The sequence below is a fragment of the Esox lucius genome, chromosome 3 (genome assembly GCF_011004845.1).
Source record: "Esox lucius isolate fEsoLuc1 chromosome 3, fEsoLuc1.pri, whole genome shotgun sequence".
NCBI classification, from domain to species: domain Eukaryota; kingdom Metazoa; phylum Chordata; class Actinopteri; order Esociformes; family Esocidae; genus Esox; species Esox lucius.
In genome coordinates this window covers 1,010,020-1,034,968 of record NC_047571.1, presented here as the reverse complement: position 1 = coordinate 1,034,968, position 24,949 = coordinate 1,010,020, and the positions used below count along the sequence as shown (strand labels likewise).

General features: G+C 40.5%; 1 protein-coding gene and 1 long non-coding RNA gene across 3 annotated transcripts in view; both read right to left on the bottom strand.

Annotated features, from left to right (window-relative positions):
• Positions 1–24,949, bottom strand: part of plppr4a (phospholipid phosphatase related 4a) — a 263,231-nt gene that overhangs the window by 212,976 nt on the left and 25,306 nt on the right. The window lies entirely within an intron of this gene.
• LOC109615407 lies at positions 13,078–15,180 on the bottom strand. The gene is made up of 3 exons (XR_002196404.2): positions 14,737–15,180; positions 14,131–14,285; positions 13,078–13,178 (listed from the first exon to the last, which is right to left on the bottom strand). It is a non-coding gene; the product is annotated as an uncharacterized LOC109615407 (long non-coding RNA).

Below are 24,949 nucleotides of genomic sequence, written 5' to 3'. Positions count from 1 at the left end.
TAGCACTAGTTACGTTTGGACTTATATATTTTATAAACTCAAGAACACCCCTAAACTATGTTGACTCAATATTTATTTTTATATCATATTTATAATACAAACAATGTATTATGGTGCAAAACATCATATATACACCATAATATATCGTTTGTATTATGGTGCAAAACTTCATATATAGGTTCCGACTAGAGGTAGTCGGGATCACCTCTACGCACGGCTTGGGCTCCGGAACCACACTCCTTGAGAGAGGATGGACTCTTCACCACTCTGGAGTTGCCCATGGTGAGAGGCGGCGGGCTGGTGTGGGTTTGCTTATAGCTCCCCAGCTCTGCCGCCATGTGTTGGAGTGTACCCCGGTGAACGAGAGGGTCGTTTCCCTGCGCCTACGGGTTGGGGATAGGTCTCTCACTGTTGTTTGTGCCTACGGGCCGAACGGCAGTGCAGAGTACCCGACCTTCTTGGAGTCTCTGGGAGGGGTGCTGGAAAGTGCTCTGACTGGGGACTCTCGTTTTACTAGGGGACTTCAACGCCCACGTGGGCAACGACAGTGACACCTGGAGGGGCGTGATTGGGAGGAACGGCCCCCCTGATCTGAACCCGAGCGGTGTTCAGTTCTTGGACTTCTGTGCTAGTCACAGTTTGTCCATAACGAACACCATGTTCAAGCATAAGGGTGTCCATCAGTGCACGTGGCACCAGGACACCCTAGGCCGCAGGTCGATGATCGACTTTGTTGTCGTTTCATCTGACCTGCGGCCGTATGTCTTGGACACTCGGGTGAAGAGAGGGGCGGAGCTGTCAACTGATCACCACCTGGTTGTGAGTTGGATCCGATGGCGGGGGAGGAAGCTGGACAGACTCGGCAGGCCCAAGCGTACTGTAAGGGTCTGCTGGGAACGTCTGGCAGAGTCTCCTGTCAGAGAGATCTTTAACTCCCACCTCCGGCAGAGCTTCGACTGGATCCCGAGGGAGGCTGGAGATATTGAGTCCGAGTGGACCATGTTCTCCACCGCCATTGTCGAAGCGGCCGCTCGGAGCTGTGGCCGTAAGGTCTCCGGTGCCTGTCGAGGCGGCGGTGGTGGACACCGGAAGTAAGGGATGCCGTCAAGCTGAAGAAGGAGTCCTATCAGGCCTGGTTGGCTTGTGGGACTCCTGAGGCAGCTGACGGGTACCGACAGGCCAAGCGGACTGCAGCCCGGGTGGTTGTGGAGGCAAAAACTCGGGCCTGGGAGGAGTTCGGTGAGGCCATGGAGAAGGACTATCGGCTGGCCTCGAAGAGATTCTGGCAAACCATCCGGCGCCTCAGGAGAGGGAAACAGTGCCCTACCAACGCTGTTTACAGTAGAGGTGGGCAGCTGTTGACCTCAACTGGGGATGTCGTCGGGCGGTGGAAGGAGTACTTTGAGGATCTCCTCAATCCCGCCGTCACGTCTTCCATTGAGGAAGCAGAGGATGAGGGCTCAGAGGTGGACTCGTCCATCACCCGGGCTGAAGTCACAGAGGTGGTTAAGAAACTCCTCGGTGGCAAGGCACCGGGGGTGGATGAGATCCGCCCTGAGTACCTCAAGTCTCTGGATGTTGTGGGGCTGTCTTGGCTGACACGCCTGTGCAACATCGCGTGGCAGTCGGGAACAGTGCCTCTGGGATGGCAGACCGGGGTGGTGGTCCCTCTTTTTAAGAAGGGGGACCGGAGGGTGTGTTCCAACTATAGGGGGATCACACTTCTCAGCCTCCCCGGGAAAGTCTATGCCAGGGTTCTGGAGAGGAGAATACAGCCGATAGTAGAACCTCGGATTCAGGAGGAACAGTGTGGTTTTCGTCCAGGCCGTGGAACACTGGACCAGCTCTATACCCTCTACAGGGTGATGGAGGGTTCATGGGAGTTTGCCCAACCAATCCACATGTGTTTTGTGGATTTGGAGAAGGCATTCGACTGTGTCCCTCGCGGCATCATGTGGAGGGTGCTTCGGGAATATGGGGTCCTGGGTCCCTTGCTAAGGGCTGTCAGGTCCCTATACGACCGAAGCAGGAGCTTGGTCCGCATTGCCGGCAGTAAGTCAGACTTGTTCCCTGTGCATGTTGGTAATTTTTATGGACAGAATTTCTAGGCGCAGCCAGGGGCCGGAGAGTGTCAGGTTTGGGGACCACACGATTTCGTCTCTGCTCTCTGCGGATGATGTTGTCGTGTTGGCCCCTTCAAGCCAGGACCTTCAGCATGCACTTGGACGGTTTGCAGCCGAGTGTGAAGCGGTGGGGATGAAAATCAGTACCTCCAAATCCGAGGCCATGGTCCTCAGTCGGAAAAAGGGTGGCTTGCCCACTTCAGGTTGCTGGAGAGTGCCTGCCTCAAGTGGAGGAGTTTAAGTATCTAGGGGTCCTGTTCACGAGTGAGGGAAGGAAGGAACGGGAGATTGACAGACGGATCGGTGCAGCTTCTGCAGTAATGCGGTTGATGTATCGGTCAGTCGTGGTGAAGAAAGAGCTGAGCCGCAAGGCGAAACTCTCGATTTACCGGTCAATCTACGTTCCTACTCTCACCTATGGTCATGAGCTTTGGGTCATGACCGAAAGGACAAGATCCCGGATACAGGCGGCCGAAATGAGCTTTCTCCGCAGGGTGGCTGGGCGATCCCTTAGAGATAGGGTGAGAAGCTCGGTCACCCGGGAGGAGCTCAGAGTAGAGCCGCTGCTCCTCCACATCGAGAGGGGTCAGCTGAGGTGGCTTGGGCATCTGTTTCGGATGCCTCCGGAACGCCTTCCTGGGAAGGTGTTCCGGTCCTGTCCCACCGGGAGGAGACCCCGGGGAAGACCTAGGACACGCTGGAGGGACTATGTCTCCCGGCTGGCCTGGGAACGCCTCGGTGTCCCCCCGGAAGAGCTGGAGGAAGTGTCTGGGGAGAGGGAAGTCTGGGCATCCCTGCTTAGACTGCTGCCCCCGCGACCCGGCCCCGGATAAGCGGAAGAAGATGATGATGATGATGATGACATCATATATAGTGATGTACACCCTTGTAATCCCTATTCTTGTCTACACATTAGCCTTTCTAAGATTCATGGTCAATGTCGTTGCCTGGTGAAAAGTTCCCATAGCAACCCAAACAATACACAGACAACCCAAATTATACACGGAACGTTTCACGAAAGTGGCTACAAATTATTATGGCGATTCTATTTTTCGAAATATTTATGCAAATGAGCACTGTCCGCGGATCCGCGGATGTCGACTTTGTATGGATGGACTGTGGCAAAGTGGAAAAGTGTTCTGTGGTCAGACAAATCAAAATTTGAAGTTCATTTTGGGAAACTGGGACGCCATGTCATCCGGACCAAAGAGGACAAGGACAACCCAAGTTGTTATCAGTGCTCAGTTCAGAAAAATTTTGACAAAATAACCTGTGTGAAACAGGGTCAAGAACAAACCATAGAACTTATATTGTCCAATCACAAAAGCTGCCCTTTCCCTTAATTTACATACACTTGTGACATGCACCAACAGCTTAGTCTGTTTTGGTCTTTTCACTCTGCAAAGTTTTGTTGTTTCATTATACCTGCTTTATCTTAGCAAAGTATATATTGCAACTTGCTTTGGATGTAAATCCAGCAAATGTGTCCAAATAATTAAGGTTTACTAAAGTTTTTCTCTTTCTTTGTGTAGTTATGACTATGTTGTTCAGGGTGTGCATCTTGATCAGTCGATATCATGAAGTTGTTAATTGAATCGTGGTAGCGTAACATTGATTATGTGTCAGTGATGTAGGCTACAGTAACATTATTTGCATGCTAGAGAGAACGTAACATTTTCAGCTAATCATAGAATGTAAAATGGCATTGTGTGGTATTTGCCCGTTAGCCCAGGTCCTTAGGAACACAAGTGTGAATCCTTAGGCCAAGGTTGACAAACTAACCCGGGGCCAGTCTTAGCCTGGAACAATGCAGTGCGTAAAGGCCTTATTTTCCTTCCCCCCACTGTAATGTACATGGGATATTTTTTGTCAAAAAACTATTCAGTACCACAGTGAATGTATTGTACAAAACACTCAGGGGAGTTTGTAAAATTACAAACATAATTTGCAATCATGGGGCACTGTGCAACATCCAGCAAAACAATATATTGTTATCCCTCTTTTACCTCCAATGCAACACAATATATGGTACATGGAATTCATATTGCCTCATTAGTTAACAGCTAGTGGCTTTTTTAGGAGTCTGGCTAGTTACTCCATTTAAAATTATTCTGTTGACATGAACATTATAACTGACAGTTTAGCTATTTTTTATTTGCATTTTAGATATGGTGTTATGAATTCCAGCCTCAGTAGCTAATCTGTGCTCAGTAGCTAATTAATCCACTGTTTTCATTTGTACAATGACTTGCTACTATAGGCAAATATTTAGTGGAATGAAATGTTGCCATGATTATTTAATAAAAAATAAAACTAGGGAAAAAAATGGCTAACGTTAACAATAAATGTTATCGACGTTAGCTAACTAGTAACGTTAGCTAACGGAAATATATTTAACCTCAGTTTAGGCTAACATTAGTCCATCTAAAATAATTTTGGTGACATTATAACATACGGATTAGCTAATAATAATTTGACAATTTCGAGATTCAGAAACAACCATTTAGGTGTCATGCTTTCAAGCCTCGGTAGCTAATCTATGCTCGTAAGTGCTAGAAAAGCCTCAGTCTAAGCTGGCGTTAGTTACTTTAGATCATTCTGGTGACATGAACATTATAACTAAGCTCTGATATTATACAGACATTTTACGTTTGCTCATTAGTGTATTTACCATTAAATTAGGCTGTATCTTTTGAACCGTTTGAGCTACCGACACGAAATTTATGAAACGGTAATTGATTTTATAAATGCTAATTAACTGTTAGGTTGTATCTTTTAAACCGTTTAAGCTACAGACACAAAAACAACTTTGTTACACCAGTTTAGGCAAATCCTATTTCAAATTTGAAAATGTTTATAGATTTTACATATGCTAATTTGCATAATTAGCATTAATTATCAATTAAGCTATATCTTTTCAACCGTTCAAGCTCCACACACACGAAATCAGTTTTGGCTGTCCTTCCTTCAAATAAGGAAAAGTTTTTTGATTTTATGTATGCAAATTTGTGTAGATAGCATGAATTAGCAATTAGGCTGTATTTTTTTAACAGTTCGAGCTACAGACATGAAACCAACTTTGCTTGACCAGTTTTGCTATACCCTGTTCATATAATGACGTGATAATTAACTTTACGTATGCAATTTGTGTAATTAGCATTAATTATATATGAGGCTGATTCTGTAGAACCGTTCGTGCTACAGACACGACACTAACTATGTTTTACACGTTTAAATTAAATTAAGAAACAGTTATCCATTTTTGCATATGCTAATTAGCATAATTCGTTTTTATCAACTACTAGGCTGTACATTTCAAAGCATTCAAACTACAGACACGAGATCTGTCATTGGTGACACTTTTTTTTAGCTTCAACTATGTCTCTTGAGCCTTAAAAAATACAGACTCCTAATCTTTCAATAGTTAAACACTATTTCAAACCATAAATACTTTTTAAACAGCTAGCAAGCACACCATATTTTCGTCAGGAAATGTACTTGGCTAGTTACATTGAGAAATTGTACACAGGTATTCGTTACACAGTTTTATAATAAATGTCAAGAGACATTTAATATATGAATTATTTAGTGGTGACCATAAAAGTTGCGACCTTGGTCGGGAATTAATGCCCTAGCTATCAATTTTCATATATTCTGGGGTGCATAGTCTGTGGCATGATAACGTCAATCATCCAACTAATATTGTTAGGATATTGTTTCAAGTGTGTTTTTGTTTTTAATAGTATATCCTTAGGAATTATTCCTTGGAGAGAACATGCATACATTTAAACTGCTCGAGCAGTCAATATCAATCATACACACAATATATGTGCCTTCTACTCCTGTTTCCAAAATTCATTGTTTGTGGAAAATAATTTTCGTTTTACGCTAATGTGAAATTAAAAGAGGTAGCAACTCTGCCAACTGTGATTAACCAGATATTGCCTTCTGAAGAATTTCTTGATTTGGTGCCAATAGTTAAATGCTCCTTCAACATTTCCTTCTACATCCTAATTACATTTAAACTCCATAGCCTACTAATTATAGCATGTGTTTTGTCTCCAAAGCGTATTGTTTGTGTTGTATTTAGAGGTGTGATACAAAAGCTGGGCGGATAATTTAAGTGACCAGGGAGCTTATTTTGCTCTTGTTCCTTGTGTGTAGCAGACATTTGATATGATAAACTCCAAAGCGTTGAGAACCAGCAATCATTATCCATTTACATTAATACCATCGAAGACGAGGTCCAGGCCTTATTGCGTGTTTTTGCTGAAAGCCAAAATCCAGACAGAACTGCAAACGGTGATCCATAATGATAAGGTGTATATGAAAGTATCCTGCAAGTTAAGTGGGCTAAACATCATTCACACAGGGAAACAGTGACAGGAGAAACTTAAAAAATGTAAACTCTCACACTGTCTCGCTAACTTCTTAAATATTTACTAAATCACAAAAGATACATTGTAAAAAATGTATGTGAGATAGCGTTAATCCATGTCAGTCATCTCGTGGTCAATCTCCACAATACCTCGTAAAATCCAATAAATCCTGATCAGCAGCACAACTTGAATCTCCTCCATAGTTACTGTGTGGTTGCAGTGTTGCTTTGTATGGTGTATGGTGCATACGTCAGCAAACTATTTTGCCTAATCTTTGCAGAACTTTATACTGCGGTGGAAACACACACAACAATGGCCTTCAACTATTTAGTTACCTGAAAAGTAGTTCCTGGGACTAAAGGTTTCGAGTACTTTTGGTGGAAATGGTGCTATAAACTCTCGGTTGAATTTGAATGAACTTACAAATGAAACACAAGATTTCCATGACCATTCAGCAATTTAATTAGGCTATTACTGAAACATAATACAAACAATATAGGCTACTTGACAATTCAATGTATGTATCACACTTCATTTTTCAATAGGAAATTCATCATTCTTGTGTAGGCTAATTCATGTAAATCTAAATAATTATTCACTAAACAAAATACCAGACATTCTTCAGCAATCACCAACTCAATAAACTTATTACATCATTACTCTTATTAGGACAGAAAAACTAAATTGCATACACATACACTCCCTTTTTCTCTGCTTATTTTACTGAAGAGAAAGATTCTCCAAATGTATTAGGCTAAATAATAATTCACAAAACCCCAACGATATTCTTAACCACTTAGAGCTATGAATTGGCGTTGAAATGAATCGTATTTATGTCAACTATAGACAAACCTTTTATGTCAGTAACTTAAGAGAATAGAGCTATGCATTGTCATTGAAACCACTAGAAACCCCTGGGAGACAACTGCAAAGATGCGCCGTTCACATAGCCCTATTCGTTTTGGACCTATTAGATTTCATTAACCATTTAAAACAAAAATTCTGTAATTCATTATTTTTTATACTATTCTATATAGTTTGATGATGACCCAGTAGATGAACTGATACTCTGGCTGGATAGTGATGATGTGGAGGAGAATGTGTATGCTAACAGGGCCGATTCGTTTGCTAATGACGAGAAACGGCGTTCAGCTCTGGCTCTTAATGTTCTTCTGAAAGACTTGGCGGTTCTAGTGTTAAATTAATGCACAATTAATTGAGAAAATGTATTTGCAGATCACAATTTTAATGGTTTATCATATTACGTAGTGTGAAAATTGTTTTTGCAATTTTCAGAGATAACTTGTTTTCTCTTTGCAAGTAGAGAGGAAGGAGAGGAGGAACACTGGTCATGAAGAAGAGTGAAGGACATAGAGGAGGAAAGGTAAAGATATGATAAATTACCCTGCCAATGTATTATTCCAAACAATGTTTTTGAGGCAAGCAATGGGAATCTGTTAACCAGAGTATTTTATTTAATAATGCACTATTTATTATTAAAGATTGGAGATTAAAAAGAGAGTGAGATGGAACAATTAAGGGAGTAAAAAGACTGAAGCGAGGAGAGTGTAGAAGAGTGAGGTGGAAAAGTAAAGAAAGGGAAGAAAGAAACGGTAGACAAGAAGAAAAGAGGAGAAAGAAAGGTTAAGAGTAAAAGGAGTGACACAAGCAATTCTGAAGTAAATACACAGATTTGGTTATTGTAAGTATATTATGTAATAACCTCATCATCCTATGTCTTTTCTCTATTTTGCTCATGTTCTGTTCTACCCGGACTACAAGGTCCAAATTACTGTTCAGATCGGACAGTTCTGTCTTGTCTGTAGTGTTTCTGTATTATAGTTATTTTCTCTGTCTATCACAGTGTTAAACTGAATACTTGTTAGACCAAATACTTGAAACTGGAATTGTCCCTCTTTTTTATGTAATAGATAATAACATTGGACATTTTCATTCCAGAAATTTGGTCAGCTTATCTTAAAATGATTGTTCGATCATTTCATAGACAGAGTTGGTATGTATTCAAGAAATTCAAGATGACGGTCAATCTCCCATCGGTCAGAGGCTCCATGCAAGATCTCACCTCGTGTGACATCAATGATCATGAGGAAGGTGAGAGATAAGTCCAGAACAACACGGCAGGACCTGGTCAATGACCTGAAGAGAGCTGGGACCACAGTCTCAAAGAAAACCATTAGTAACACACTACGCCGTCAGGGATAAAATTCTGCAAGCGCACACAAGGTCCCCCTGCTCAAGCCAGCGCATGTCCAGGCCCGTCTGAAGTTTGCCAATGACCATCTGGATTATCCAGAGGAGGAATGGGAGGTCATGTGGTCTGATGAGACAAAAATAGAGCTTTTTGGTCTAAACTCCACTCGCCGTGTTTGGAGGAAGAAGATGGATGAGTACAACCCCAAGAACACCATCCCAACCGTGAAGCATGGTGGAAACATCATTCTTTGGGGATGCTTTTCTGCAAAGGGGACAGGACGACTGCACGTATTGAGGGGAGGATGGATGGGGCCATGTATAACAAGATCTTGGCCTACAACCTCCTTCCCTCAGTAAGAACATTGAAGATGGGTCATGGCTGGGTCTTCCAGCATGACAAAGACCCGAAACACACATCCAAGGCAACTAAGGAGTGTCTCCGTAAGAAGCATCTCAAGGTCCTGGAGTGGCCTAGCCAGTCTCCAGACCTGAACCCAATAGAAAATCTTTGGAGGGAGCTGAAAGTCCATTTTGCCCAGCGACAGCCCCGAAACCTGAAGGATCTGGAGAAGTATGGAGGAGTGGGCCAAAATTCCTGCTGCAGTGTGTGCAAACCTGGTCAAGAACTACAGGAAACATATGATCTCTATAATTGCAAACAAAGGTTTCTGTACCAAATATTAAGTTCTGCTTTTCTCATGTATCACATACTTATGTCATGCAATAAAATGCAAATGAATTACTTAAAAATAATACAAGGTGATTTTCTGGATTTTGTTTCAGATTCCATCACTCACATTTGAAGAGTACCTATGATAATACTTCTGCATGCTTTGTAAGTGGGAAAACCTGCTAAATCTGCAGTGTATCAAATACTTGTTCTCCCCACTGTAACATTACTAGCTACCTAACGTCGATAGCATTTATCACTAACGTTAGCCATTTTTTTACTCTGCTAGGTAGTTTTTTTAAATGAAATAATCATGGCAACATTGCATTCCACTAAATATTTGCCTATAGTAGAAAGTCATTGTACCAATTAAAACAGTGAATAAATTAGCTACTGAGGCTTGAATTCATAACACCATACCTAAAAGGCAAATTACTAATACCTTAAATGTCTGTTATAATGTTCATGTCAACAGAATAACTTTAGATTCAGTAACTAGCCAGACTCCTAATAAAAGTAGTATTTCACACAATACATTCACCTCGGTTCTGAAGAGGTTTTCCACAAGTATCCCTTGTAAATTACAGGGAGGGGATGGAAAATATAAGGACTTTACACACTGCATTGTCCCAGGCTAAGACTGGCTCCGGGTTAACTTAGCCTGCGTTCACACAACTTAGCCTTTGTTAACCCTTGGCTAAGGCTTAAACCTACACTGTAAAAAAAATCTGTAATTTGATATACTTTTTATTGTTAATTATAGAATACTTGTAAATTGACAAATATCTCGTAAAATTATGGACATTTTGAAAACAAAAACCTTGAATAATTGCTTTTTTAATCAGTATAAATGTCTATACGCATTGTTAAACTGTCTATAAGCATTATTAAACTGCCAAAATAAAGTTTTTATCATTTAAAACAGCCACAATCACTGTAATTACACACAAAGAAGAAAATGATTTTTTTTTCACAAATGTCTGTAAAAACACTATCAGAATGTATCATATATTCACAAATATTTAATTTATTTAAAAGAGAAAACTGTTTTAAGTATTAAGGTTTGATACGGTAAAAACATTTCTAAAAGTAGGTGCAATTAGTGACAATTGACAGTAAAAGATATTTGTTCAGTCATTTTATATGGATTTGTAAATGTACTTAAATTGCCACATTTACATTTTATATTACAGTATACACTCACCTAAAGGATTATTAGGAAGACCTGTTCAATTTCTCATGAATGCAATTATCTAATCAACCAATCACATGGCAGTTGCTTCAATGCATTTAGGGGTGTGGTCCTGGTCAAGACAATCTCCTGAACTCCAAACTGAATGTCAGAATGGGAAAGAAAGGTGATTTAAGCAATTTTGAGCATGGCATGGTTGTTGGTGCCAGACGGCCGGTCTGAGTATTTCACAATCTGCTCAGTTACTGGGATTTTCACGCACAACCATTTCTAGGGTTTGCAAAGAATGGTGTGAAAAGGGAAAAACATCCAGTATGCGGCAGTCCTGTGGGCGAAAATGCCTTGTTGATGCTAGAGGTCAGAGGAGAATGGGCCGACTGATTCAAGCTGATAGAAGAGCAACTTTGACTGAAATAACCACTCGTTACAACCGAGGTATGCAGCAAAGCATTTGTGAAGCCACAACACGCACAACCTTGAGGCGGATGGGCTACAACAGCAGAAGACCCCACCGGGTACCACTCATCCCCACTACATATAGGAAGAAGAGGCTACAGTTTGCAATAGCTCACCAAAATTGGACAGTTGAAGACTGGAAGAATGTTGCCTGGTCTGATGAGTCTCGATTTCTGTTGAAACATTCAGATGGTAGAGTCAGAATTTGGCGTAAACAGAATGAGAACATGGATCCGTCATGCCTTGTTACCACTGTGCAGGCTGGTGGTGGTGGTGTAATGGTGTGGGGGATGTTTTCTTGGCACACTTTAGGCCCCTTAGTGCCAATTGGGCATCGTTTAAATGCCACGGCCTTCCTGAGCATTGTTTCTGACCATGTCCATCCCTTTATGACCACCATGTACCCATCCTCTGATGGCTACTTCCAGCAGGATGATGCACCATGTCACAAAGCTCGAATCATTTCAAATTGGTTTCTTGAACATGACAATTAGTTCACTGTACTGAAATGGCCCCCACAGTCACCAGATCTGAACCCAATAGAGCATCTTTGGGATGTGGTGGAACGGGAGCTTCGTGCCCTGGATGTGCATCCCACAAATCTCCATTAACTGCAAGATGCTATCCTATCAATATGGGCCAACATTTCTGAAGAATGCTTTCAGCACCTTGTTGAATCAATGCCACGTAGAATTAAGGCAGTTCTGAAGGCGAAAGGGAGTCAAACACAGTATTAGTATGGTGTTCCTAATAATCCTTTAGGTGAGTGTAGGTAGTATATATTATTAATTTATGTTAGAATAGAGACCAGAAACCCCTTTTGATTTATACTATTTGTTAAAGGAGACCTATTAGGCTTACAATGTTCATGCTAAACATGGCCAAAGAGTCAAATAATGAGGTAAACATATTTAAAAGAAACGGAGCTTGTTCAGTGTGTCTAACAGAAAGTGCTTTTACGGTTATGAAGGAAAGGTATATATTTTCTGGTTTTCCCTTTGAAGTCCTCTGGCACCTCTTCCCCAACTCTGTGATTTATGGTTTCCTGATGGACAGATAGCTTTACTTGTTGTAAATGCTAGCTGTTGCTAACGATAGCTTGCAACAGCTGCTGTTATAAGCTAGCTCTGAACCAGCAGTCCAAAGCATATGTACTAATGTTAATGTTGGTGTTTACATCTCTAACAACCCCCTGGAGCTTTAAGCTTCAGTCTGGGTCAGAATCAGCAGTAGGATGGATATATGCACAGCAAACAAAGCTAACTAGCTAGCAGAAGCTACCATACAGGGATCACAGAACTACAATATAGGGCTTGAAATGCAGCATCATACCCCTTTTGTTAAGTCAAACATTTCAGCTTTCATAATTGTCCACCCCCCAGCAAAAAAAGTCAAACTAAAATCCATCATAAAACAAAAACATTCAATTTTATTTACGTTACTGATAGCATTTTCAGATATATTTAAAACCCAACTGGGTCGACATAAAGCAATGAATGTTGCCATTTTGCTTTGATAGGACTGTAAGAGATATGAAAGGCTAATACAAAATGGTGGTATTCCATACAATAAACTTCCAAGTACAATTCAAAGACTTTCTCACTTTCTTGATTCAATTTTATATTTTATGACTTTCTAGAGCCAAGTTTGTGTATCTGAGCGCCCTGGAATTACTTGGTATACAAAATAGATGAAAATCTATACAGGAATGTGATACAAACAAAACCCCTAGTAGAACATTAACATATCTTGTTCAATGGTTTGTATTCTACCTATGTAAACACCATACACTGAATGGCCATACCACACTGTACAATATATGGAACATTTAGGTCTTAATAAATACATTTGTATGCCAGTTTACGGCATGCAAGCCCAAAGTAAATTTTTTTGACTCTTCTGGCTTTATACTACAAAACCTCTGGATGAAGTTAAGAAACCACTAAGCTTTTTAAGGTAGCTCAAATGGAAAGCATAAATAAAATCATCAGTATATCTATCCAAGGTCTGTGACACATTAAAACCTGATGGTTGAGTATGAATGATATGTGGTGAGTTTTAAAAATGTGATTCCTGCAGGCACTTGCTCCTCATTGACCACTGCCACCAGAGCCACTGCACCTTCCTGGTATGTCTCCAACATCCTGAAAAGGGAATAAATATTCAGTGTGTGTTCACATATTGTACAAAATATCATGTTGATGTCAGAGGAGAATGGGCAGACTGGTTCGAGATGGTAGAAAGGCAACATTAAACTCAAATAACCACTCGTTACAACCAAGGTATGCAGAATTCCATCTCTGAACCCACAACATATCCAACCTTAAAGCCGATGGGCTACAGCAGCAGAAGACCACATCGGGTGCCACTCCTGTCAACTAAGAACAGGAAACTAAGGCTACAAGTCGCATAGACTCACAAAAATGGAACAATAGAAGATTGAAAAAACGTTGCCTGGTTTGGTGAGTCTGGATTTCAGCTGCGACATTCATATGGTGGGTCAGAATTTGGCATAAACAACATGAAAACATGGATCCATCCTGCCTTTTATCAATGGTTCAGGCTTCAAACAGCCTTCGCATCATGGATTGCCATATTGCCAAATTGAGAGTTTTATGTTTGACAGTGATTTCACATTTATTGATTGTATGAAGGCTAAATACAAATAAAAGGTGAACAGTAATTTGTTTAGACGTCAAATTATTTTGTAAGTTGTAAGTTTGTAGGTACAGAAAAACTATTATATTGTTCGATATTGGAATTATATCATATTGACCGAAATTACGGAATATATCGTGATATACATTTTGGCCATATTGTCCAGCCCTAGCCATCACTGTTATAAAATAAAAGCCTTTGCAGAGTTTGACTTCATGACATTTCATAAAATTCTGAAACAGCAGCGGCAACATTTTTGGATGTTAGTCAGCCTTTCATACTAACTTTATCTGATAAACCCAAGATTACTACTAGATTATATATGTGGCAACAAAATGAAAAATGTAATTGTGGAGGATTAAATATTGTACTCTGTTCACAACAAATAAGTAACCTTTAGAACAGCTGTTCAAGATGAAGTTATAGAAGGCCTCTTACCAGCATCAATGGCTCTTTTAAGAGAGGGCCTCACTTTTTCCCATGGCACCTGGAACTTGTCCACCCACACGCTGCTGCCACATGGAATGGTTATTTGACTGTTGGAAGAAAGGGCTGGGCAGTTTCTCTTGGGTCTTCTTGACTGGCTGGGTCTTCTTGATTATGCATATAAGCACAGAACAAAAAGTATAGTTAAACCTCAATAACGATACATTATGTTGCTATGTCATTATTAGATATCTAGCATATTAGATTAGTTATTAAGATATACACGACATATTTACATAAAAATTAGATAGCTAAAATGCAGCTTAACCATTTCTTTCCATGTGTTTGTGGCACTAGTTTAACTTTATGCCTGTGGAATCGGCAAGTTAACTTACATAGCTATGCTTTTGAAGTGCACCCACTGTCATAAAAGCAGCAGAGCTTTCGACATGTTCAAAGTAAAATTTAATGTTTTGCAAGATGCATTATATGAATCTTGTCACAGGTGTGGTGTTTCTGTGAAACCCTATCGTTCTGTAAATCTTTGGCTACTGTTTCTTTAAAGACCTGAATATGTTGGTTAGTGAATAGAAAGCATTTGTTTATTAAAACACTTACATGAAATGTGTTCAGTTCTGCTCCTTCAATGGCGCCCCACTCCTCCTTCACGTCGCAAAAAATGTCCTCGTTGTGAAAAATACTCTTCCTCCAGCAATGTTTCTTACTGGATTTTTACCATCATAAAATCTCCTTTGCACAGCTCTGAATCCATTTTGTTTATGTCATTGTTCATTTCAAACAGTCAAATGTAACGTTAACGACACAGAAAGCCGACCAAGAAGACCACATAAGCATATGACTATCTACTTGTGAACTACGAACGCAACGCGCTGCCCGCACAATCATTATTGTCATTGTTTTGTATGTAAAGTGATATACAAATAAAGACTGATTGAATATTGATGCCATCCAATAAAGCACTTCACACGCTATGTTGCTTTTCTCTTTTCAAGCAAATCAAAATAACCTATTAGATATATTGTACGTGTAAACAGACAAAAAAAGCATAAAAGCACTGCTGTAAATATTGAATATTTTTTACCAGTATTTCACCAGGTTATAATAAAACATTTCTGGCTACTGTGTTTTAGTATACTCCAACTAACTGTGCACAAACTCAATAAAGACACATGCCTTTGGTGTGAGAAACCTGGATTCAAATCCCACTGTGATACATCCACCATTGTGCCCTGAACAAACTGGGTTACCTAGTTTCTCCAGAGATGTGGTCTCTGACATACACTCACCTAAAGGATTATTAGGAACACCATACAAATACTGTGTTTGACCTCCTTTCGCCTTCAGAACTGCCTTAATTCTACGTGGCAATGATTCAACAAGGTGCTGAAAGCATTCTTTAGAAATGTTGGCCCATATTGATAGGATAGCATCGTGCAGTTGATGGAGATTTGTGGGATGCACATCCAGGGCACTAAGCTCCTGTTTCACCACATCCCAAAGATGCTCTATTGGGTTGAGATCTGGTGACTGTGGGGGCCATTTCAGTACAGTGAACTAATTGTCATGTTCAAGAAACCAATTTGAAATGATTTGAGCTTTGTGACATGGTGCATTATCCTGCTGGAAGTAGCCATCAAAGGATGGGTACATGGTGGTCATAAAGGTATGGACATGGTCAGAAACAATGCTCAGGTAGGCAGTGGTACTTAAACAATGCCCAATTGGCACTAAGGGGCCTAAAGTGTGCCAAGAAAACATCCCCCACACCATTACACCACCACCACCAGCCTGCACAGTGGTTACAAGGCATGATGGATCCATGTTCTCATTCTGTTTACACCAAATTCTGACTCTACCATCTGAATGTCTCAACAGAAATCGAGACTCATCAGACCAGGCAACATTCTTCCAGTCTTCAACTGTCCAATTTTGGTGAGCTTGTGCAAATTGTAGCCTCTTTTTCCTATTTGTAGTGGAGATGAGTGGTACCCGGTGGGGTCTTCTGCTGTTGTAGCCCATTCGCTTCACAAATGCTTTGCTGCATACCTCGGTTGTAACAAGTGGTTATTTCAGTCAAAGTTGCTCTTCTATCAGCTTGAATCAGTCGGCCCATTCTCCTCTGACCTCTAGCATCAACAAGGCATTTTCGCCCACAGGACTGCCGCATACTGGATGTTTTTCCCTTTTCACACCATTCTTTGTAAACCCTAGAAATGGTTTTGCGTGAAAATCCCAGTAACTGAGCAGATTGTGAAATACTCAGACCGGCCCATCTGGCACCAACAACCATGCCATGCTCAAAATTGCTTAAATCACCTTTCTTTCCCATTCTGACATTCAGTTTGGAGTTCAGGACATTGTCTTGACCAGGACCACACCCCTAAATGCATTGAAGCAACTGCCATGTGACTGGTTGATTAGATAATTGCATTCATGAGAAATTGAACAGGTCTTCCTAATAATCCTTTAGGTGAGTGTATATTGGATGCATTGGTTGTAGATTTCTAGTATGCTTAATGCCACACCAACTGATACCTGCCCATTGGTTTTCCTTCCCTCCCTAGGTCTGCCAGCTACCCAGCATCAGTCTCTGAATCAGCTACTGACAACATTACTCCTAAATATTGTTATTCTGAGTATTTATTTGTAGAAAATAAATTAACAACTGGTCAAAATAAACAAAAAAAGATGCATTGTTTTCAAACCGCAAGGAAAACAAATTCATATTCATTTCTCAACAAGATACTAATGTTTTAACTAAGGAAACATTCAAAAATCAGTTTTTGGTGGAATAACCCTGATTTTTAATCACAGCTTTCATGCATCTTTGCATGCTCTCCACCAGTTTGTCACATTGTTGTTGAAAATAACTATTGTCAGAGTTGGGGAACAGGAAGCAGGTGTTCTTCCAGGATAACCTTGTACTTGGCTTGATTCATGCGTCCTTCACAAAGACAAATCTGCCCAATTCCAGCCTTGCTAAAGCACCCCCAGATCATCACCAACCCTCCACCAAATTTCACAGTGGGTGCAAGATACTGTGCCTTGTAGGCCTCTCCAGGTCTTCGTCTAACCATTAGACGACCATGTGTTGGGCAAAGATAGAAATTGTACATGTCAGAGAAGATGACCTTACTCCATTCCTCTATGGTCCAATCCCTATGGATCCCTATGGAAACTTAAGCCTGGCTATTTATTGCTTTCAAATTTTCAGGATGGAAGCAACCTCATGCTCACTGTATCCCTGTGCCAGTAAAACCAGAATTGAACCCTTCTTTTCCTTACTCAAAGCTTTTCTTTTAAACTCTTTTGTCATGCTGAATAGTTATTATTTTATTCAAATTAACTTTGAGGTACTACTTGCACTGTTTTTGCCATCCAGCTGGTCCTAATGCAAGAGGATAGTGATGACCACATCAGAGTTTTTTATACTTTTCCTCATTAAATTAGATTTGGTTCAGGTAATCACCTAATCAGTACCTCATTAAGTAAAATGAGGTGTGCCTGTGTTGGAATTTAACGTACACTGGAATGGATTGGCTGCCATACATGTAGAGATGCTAATTTAAGAAAAATTAGGAGTGGTCTCAATTATTTCCAGAGCTGTATTTTTTGTTACTACCTAGCTATATACAGTGGGGAAAACAAGTATTTGATACACTGCCGATTTTGCAGGTTTTCCCACTTACAAAGCATGTAGAAGTCTGTAATTTTTATCATAGGTGAGAGAGAAATCCAGGAAATCACATTGTATGATTTTTAAGTAATTAATTTGCATTTTATTGCATGACATAAGTATTTGATACATCAGAAAAGCAGAACTTAATATTTGGTACAGAAACCTTTGTTTGCAAATACAGAGATCATACGTTTCCTGTACTTCTTGACCAGGTTTGCAAAGCATCCCCAAAGAATGATGTTTCCACCTCCATGCTTCACAGTTGGGATGGTGTTCTTGGGGTTTTACTCATCCTCCTTCATCCTCCAAACACCGCGAGTGGAGTTTAGACCAAAAAGCTGAATATTTGTCTCATCAGACCACATGACCTTCTCCCATTCCTCCTCTGGATCATCCACATGATCATTGGCAAACTTCAGACGGGCCTGGACATGTGCTGGATTGAGCAGGGGGACTTTGCGTGTGCTGCAGGATTTTAATCCATGACGGTGTAGTGTGTTACTAATGGTTTTCTTTGAGACTGTGGTCCCAGCTCTCTTCAGGTCATTGACCAGGTCCTGCCGTGTTGTTCTGGGCTGATCCCTCACCTTCCTCATGATCATTGATGCCCCATGAGGTGAGATCTTGCATGGAGCCCCAGACCGAGGGAGATTGACCATCATTTTGAACTTGGGTTCAAAATGATGGTCCATTTTCTAATAAATGGTCCATTAATAAATGGACCATTTTCTAATAATTGCACCAACAGTTGTTGCCTTCTCACCAAGCTGCTTGCCTATTGTCCTGTAGCCCATTCCAGCCTTGTGCAGGTCTACAATTGTATCCCTGATGTCCTTACACAGCTCTCTGGTCTTGGCCATTGTGGAGAGGTTGGAGTCTGTTTGATTGAGTGTGTGGACAGGTGTCTTTTATACAGGTAACGAGTTCAAACAGGTGCAGTCAATACAGGTGGAGAACAGGAGGGCTTCTTAAAGAAAAACGAACAGGTCTGTGTTTTGATCACCTACCAATTCTTATATGTATGTCATGCAATAAAATGCAAATTAATTATAAAAAAAATCATACAATGGGATTTTCTAGATTCCGTCTCTCACAGTTGAAGTGTATCAAATACTTGTTCCCCCCAATGTATTATATAACATCAAAAGTGAGGCAATATTGTAAAAACAAAAGCCGACTTCCGGTTATGGCATCGAGCTGAACAGCAGCACTTTTCCCCGCTCCGTCGCTGAACTTCAGGTAATTGCTGCAAAACCGCCCAACTGCTATTCTATACCTACTTAAAGTAAATCTAATGTCATTATAAGTTAAACATGCCCAGGGGATCATCAAAGTCAAAGAACAGGCATAAGAAATCGCTCAACTCTCTGGACTTTCAAGCTGGCGAGGACGGTGTCTTAGAACCCGAACACAGTGAAGGAGACGCCATGTCGTTGGACACGGACAGCGCGCAGGTGAACGACGTAACCAGCGCCGATATTATGCAAGCCATTAAATCCCTCAAACATGACTTTCATACATAAATTAGTGGTGTGTTAACGGCTATCAAGGATGTTCAGGCGAACATACATGAATGCAACGGGCGCATAACGCAGGCTGAAGAACAGGTTTCCTCGGCGGAGGATTCAATTAGTGGCCTGCAAGCAAAAGTCAGTGCGCTAGAAGGAAAGGTGAAGTTTTTGGAAACAAAGGTAGATGATCTGGAAAACAGAAGCCGTCGCAATAACATGAGAATCGTGGGCATACCAGAGAAGGAAGAGGGGACGGATTCTTGCGCCTTCATGGAAAAATGGTTTACCGAAAATCTAAGTGTGCAGCCACCGGTGAGATTGGAGAGGGCTCACCGTATTACTGGGTCGGCGGGCGTCCCCGCGAACCTTCATTGTGAAGTTTCTAAATTATCGAGATAAGGAGCGCGTATTGAGAGCATCAAGAGCAAAAGGCCAGTTGACCTACAAGAATAACAGCATCAGGTTTCACCCGGATCTATCGGCTGAAGTATATAAACAACAGCGAGACTTCTATGAAGTGTGGCAGAAGCTGAGGGAGAGGGGAGTTGACAAACACAGGATGCTTTTTCCAGCCAAGTTGCTTGTAAAAACAAAAGCCAATAATTTCAGTATCTATTAACTTACATGGAAGGTAGTACAGTGTTTTTTTGTCATTTTTGTGTGTAATAGGAGTTGTTGCTAATTTGCTTATGGCTCAGTTGGTATGTAGTCATTGATACTTCAAGCATTCATAAGCTAGTTACTTGACGGAACAGGATTTTTACGCATTTTAGATTCATTCCATATAGTCCATGAATTAATAGAATTTATATTTTTTGGTTCCTTCATACTCTTGTTGTAGTTATTGTGGCTTATAAACTTGGCTAGATAGTGTTTGCCACATATGTCGGTAGTTAACGTTCGATAGCTAAATACTTATAATGTGAGGAGCGAAGTAGCTAGTTAATTTTGTTCTGTGCAAATTGGTGTTGCGATAATCTAGCCTAAGACTGGAGATTTTTTTGGAGGGAATTAATACAGTTTGAGAGTATACGTTTTGCCTCTCCCAGCTAAAAAGGTGAACGGGGCAACGGATATGACGTTCAAAATGATATCATACATTTGGTTTTCCAAAATGGGAAGGCCAGGGTATATTGATATAGGTCTCCGCATGTTCTCCTGAAAAAATTGCCAAAACTAGTTTTGTATCAATTGTTATGTTCTATGTAAAACCAGACACTTTTTTTCATAAACACTGCTTCACAGTGATCAAGTAACAGACACACCTCAACATAGAATTGTATGAATGTATGCTTGTTTTGTTTAGATTGCAACAGAACATCCGTTTATCCGTACACAAGAAGTCACATTCAGTCAATCGCAACAGTAATCAGCCAATGGGCTTACAGTACTGTGAAATTCAACACTACTGTTGTTTGCTCCTTGGGGTTTAAGGCCGGGTGTCTCTGTAAAGCACTTTGTGACAACTGCTGTTGTAAAAAGCGCTTTATAAATAAATTTTGATTGATTGATTTGATTGTGTATTCTGGATTGCGATGTCTATTAAGTAAAGGACAACCAGAAGTTTCTTTGAGATCGAGTTTGTAAGATCGAGCCTGTAACATCATGAACAATAGACTATTCTGCAGAAATAATTTAATTACTCTCTCCCTTGATGACTATGTGTGCGATCATTATTTCACCATTATACGGCTGAATTTCTTACAGCTTGGTGCCGTGACAGGATGGATAATTGTATCGATTCTACTGAAGATCTATTGTTTCTTCTGAACTTCTGAGCTAACTGCTAACTGGAGGAGTTTGTGGTTTTGGTGCAGTTGGACAGTGAGTCATAAAATTACACCATATAACAAACCATTGTCAAGATCGCAAGAGCATTTGTTAGTCGAACAAGACCTAGTGAGTCCCCGACTAGGCAACGATTGATATTGTGTAACTCTAGGATTGGAAAAATTGAGGAAGAACAAGACGTAGTTACTCCCTGACTAGGCCACAAATAATATTGTGCAAATCTCTGGGGGTGGATACATTTGAGAGAAGTGCTTTACTGTATTTAATTGACACTGCTATTGCGGTTTAGGCGATTATACAGTGACTTTTGCAAGTAAAATAAATAAAAATAAAATAAATAAATACACTGAACAAAATAATAAACACAACACTTGTTTTTGCCCCCATTTATCATGAGCTGACCTCAAAGATCTTTCTCTATGTACACAAAAGGCCTATTTCACTCAAATATAGTTCACTAATCTGTCTAAATCTGTGTTAGTGAGCACTTCTCCTTTGCCGAGATAATCCATCCACCTCACAGGTGTGGCATATCAAGATGCTGATTAGGCAGCATGATTATTGCACAGGTGTGCCTTAGGCTGGCCAAAATAAAAGGCCACTGCATGGTAATTCGCTTAGCATCTTTCTGATCCGTTAGCTAGTACACGCTGGGAAATCTAAACCAAGTGATAAATTGGAAATTAGTACAATAAAATTTTCTTATCAGGTAAAATCTAGTGGTTTTCTTACAAAAGTTAAAAATATTGTTCTCTCTTTTCTGGGAAGGATAAGTGGTAGAATGAAGAATCCACACGGTAATAGTCTATTTTAAGAAACACACGCTGAATTTGAATTCAATATAGTCATAGCCTATAAAAGAGGGTAAAAAAGACAAAGTAAGTTAATTCCCCACAATAAACTTAGAGGTATCTTAGATGTTAAATTGAGTTTGGTTAAATAAAAGTTTTTCTTTGTTTGTTTACCAATCATATCTGAGATATACTTTGTTTAAGGTCTTAACTGAATTACTCATTATTGTACCTTGATTTTAGTGACATCATTTCTGTTTTCTATCATCACAATTCTTTAGAGTTTTCTTAATTTCCACCCTAATGTTGAGTTGCTGTGTAGATATGACAAGCACATTTTTACAAACCGCAACACTATTAGATGGGTAGGACAATAAATCTGAACCTTCAGTTAACCAAGGATATCGGCTAAGTTGAAAGAATAACATGTCTTGCTACAGACAGTCTGAGGACCATGTCAGATTTTCAATGCGTGGAAACTAGAAATGTCATATACCTACATTAAACAATGCATTTGGCCTTCATTTCTAGCCAAGGGCTCTGGGAAGTAATATACAGCTTATTACAATTTAGTGTAAAAATGGTCTGATTTATGTCTTTAGGGCTTAACTTTTGACCTTTGAGTGGTGTGACTGGGGTCCAAGGGATTATGGGGATTAATATTTCAATGACCATGTCAAAGGTTAAAAGGGTTAATTTCCGGACTTCAAAAGGTGTCTTTTTAGTGAGGGGGGGCTTTATGAGGTTGATCCCAGGATGTTTTATGTATATGTTTTAATAGTTGTCTGATGCTTTTTTTAAATGTTTTTCTCACGGGAGGGAGAGGGGTCTGGATTTCTTCAGGAAAGGTAGGGGTTGGTCAAGTTGCGCTTCTCATGGGTAAGGGAGGGGTGATGGGCACTCAGGGGAAGGAGTCTGGTTTTGGAGCTCTCAGGGTAGGGAGGGGGCTGGTCAAGGGGGTCTGGGTGATGGGTAGGTCAAGGGAAGGGAGGGGCTGGTCAAGGGATTTGGTTTAATGGGTCTCATGGATATTTGTTTCAATTGACAGCCAAAGAACAATAAAAAGGTGTCTGGTTTTGGGAGCTCCTGGGGAAGGGAGTGTGTGTGACATAAATAAGAGGTAGGTTTCCTCTTGGCCAAAGCTGAACTTCAGCTTTTAAATTCCTACTGGGTCCTATTGGGACTGCTTTAGCGGAGTCTAGAAGCCTAGAAGAACGAATATTTCTTACTGAGTGAGTGAGTGGGTGAGTTACTGAATTATTACCCCATGTTAAATAGTGTAGTTGTTAGAAACACAGACTACAGACAAAAAAATTATGCCTCGGGATTTGTTCAGGACAGACAAAAACATTGCTAGATTCAACCTTCAGAAGCTTTGTTATAGGAAGCCTAAAATAAAACAGTTCTGGTGGATTTTCGAATTATGCATTCAGATTTGTGGCTACATGATTCTCTCGTCTTTTCACTTGAAGGCAAAGTAACTTAACGTCACCTATATTGATAGTAATTGTATCAATGTCATTCACGAATGGCTAATAAGCTGTTAGAACGGCCAGTGTCAAAAGCCATTCAGTTCAGAGATGCTATTAGTGGTGGAGGTAAACTTAATAAGAAACGTTAGTCAGTTTAACATTATGGTGTCTAGTGAAATATTCAAACTTTGCATGATGTTAATGCATGACTAAATGATCTAATGTCGAAACGCTATACCAGCACTTGATAAGTGTGTAGTTCTGTGGTATAGTGGCTAAAGACATAGTCTCTCATGTGGGTGACCCTGATTCAAATCTAGTGCGGGCAATAATATTCATCACTTTCAATTGAGGGCCAGATGAACTAGGCTTCCCTAGTTCCTTTTCTGGTTAAAAGACTTTTGCTTCAAGTGACTGCCAAAGAGCAATAATGGCTTTGGTACTGAGTGATACACCAGTGGTAGCCCTGACTTGTGAAATAGGGCATAGAATGGAAGATAGAAAAGGGGAAGACTATGTTCTAGAAATATTTGATGTTGACAAAAAAGCAATATATAAATCCAGATGTTCAATTAATTTTTAAAATAATGCCCCATGTTATGGAAATTCTTGAACAAGGGTACATTTGAGAAATGTCTGGTTTTCTATTACCTGGTATGTAACTCTGGTCTTTGTTTGTGACATACATGTCTCTATAATATCACAGGATTGTTAGGTACTCTGACCATCTGTTTATCTGCTTAAACTGATAAGGGTATCTGTCCTTTGTTCCTTAGGAAGTGGCCCTTGGGGGGAAGCAGGGGCAATTGGCCTCTTTAGGTAAACACAACAGTAAACATTAAGGCAGGAAGGATAATGTGGGGGGACAGCCCACCCTTTGGGTAAAACCTATGTGACATAAGACAGCAGGGCAGTAACTTGCCACACCCCTTTTATCTGTAATAAATATGGTCTGTTCATGTATCTACCTCAGAGATTCCTCAGATGATTATTCTGTAAGTTTTTCACGCATCTCTCTATTTGCAAATAAAAAGTTAATTGTGCCAAGAGATTTTTGTCTCTGTACTTACTCCTTTAAAAGTGTCTATCGATGGAATTACAATAATATTTTGTGGGCTCGCCCTTTGGTTACTTTAACCTGGTACCTCAAACTCATATACTAGCAGGTCAACTGTGCACGGCCGGAGACTGGGTCTCTGGAGCCTAAATCCTCCCTCAATTGTGAGCTGGCTACGAAAGGAGTGATAGTCAGGGCGCCCGGCTGAAAATAGACTAAATTTACTAAATTTTACGTTTAAATTTATGAAGGCTCCGCTAGTCATTTGACTGGACATTGGGTTTGGGAAGATATCCATGGAAATCAAGACGACGGCTGTTTTAGATGTAGTGTTCCTGCAAGAATAGAGCCAGTTCCAGCTAACTCTCTGGCCTCGCCGTGATTGACCCAACATGAGCACGCAGGAATGCTGAACCGCCTGAGGGAGGGTTGCTGACGGTCAGAGGAGACGGACCAGAGAATGTTGAGATCATTCCTTAACACAATCCTGGTTTTTCTCTAACATATTT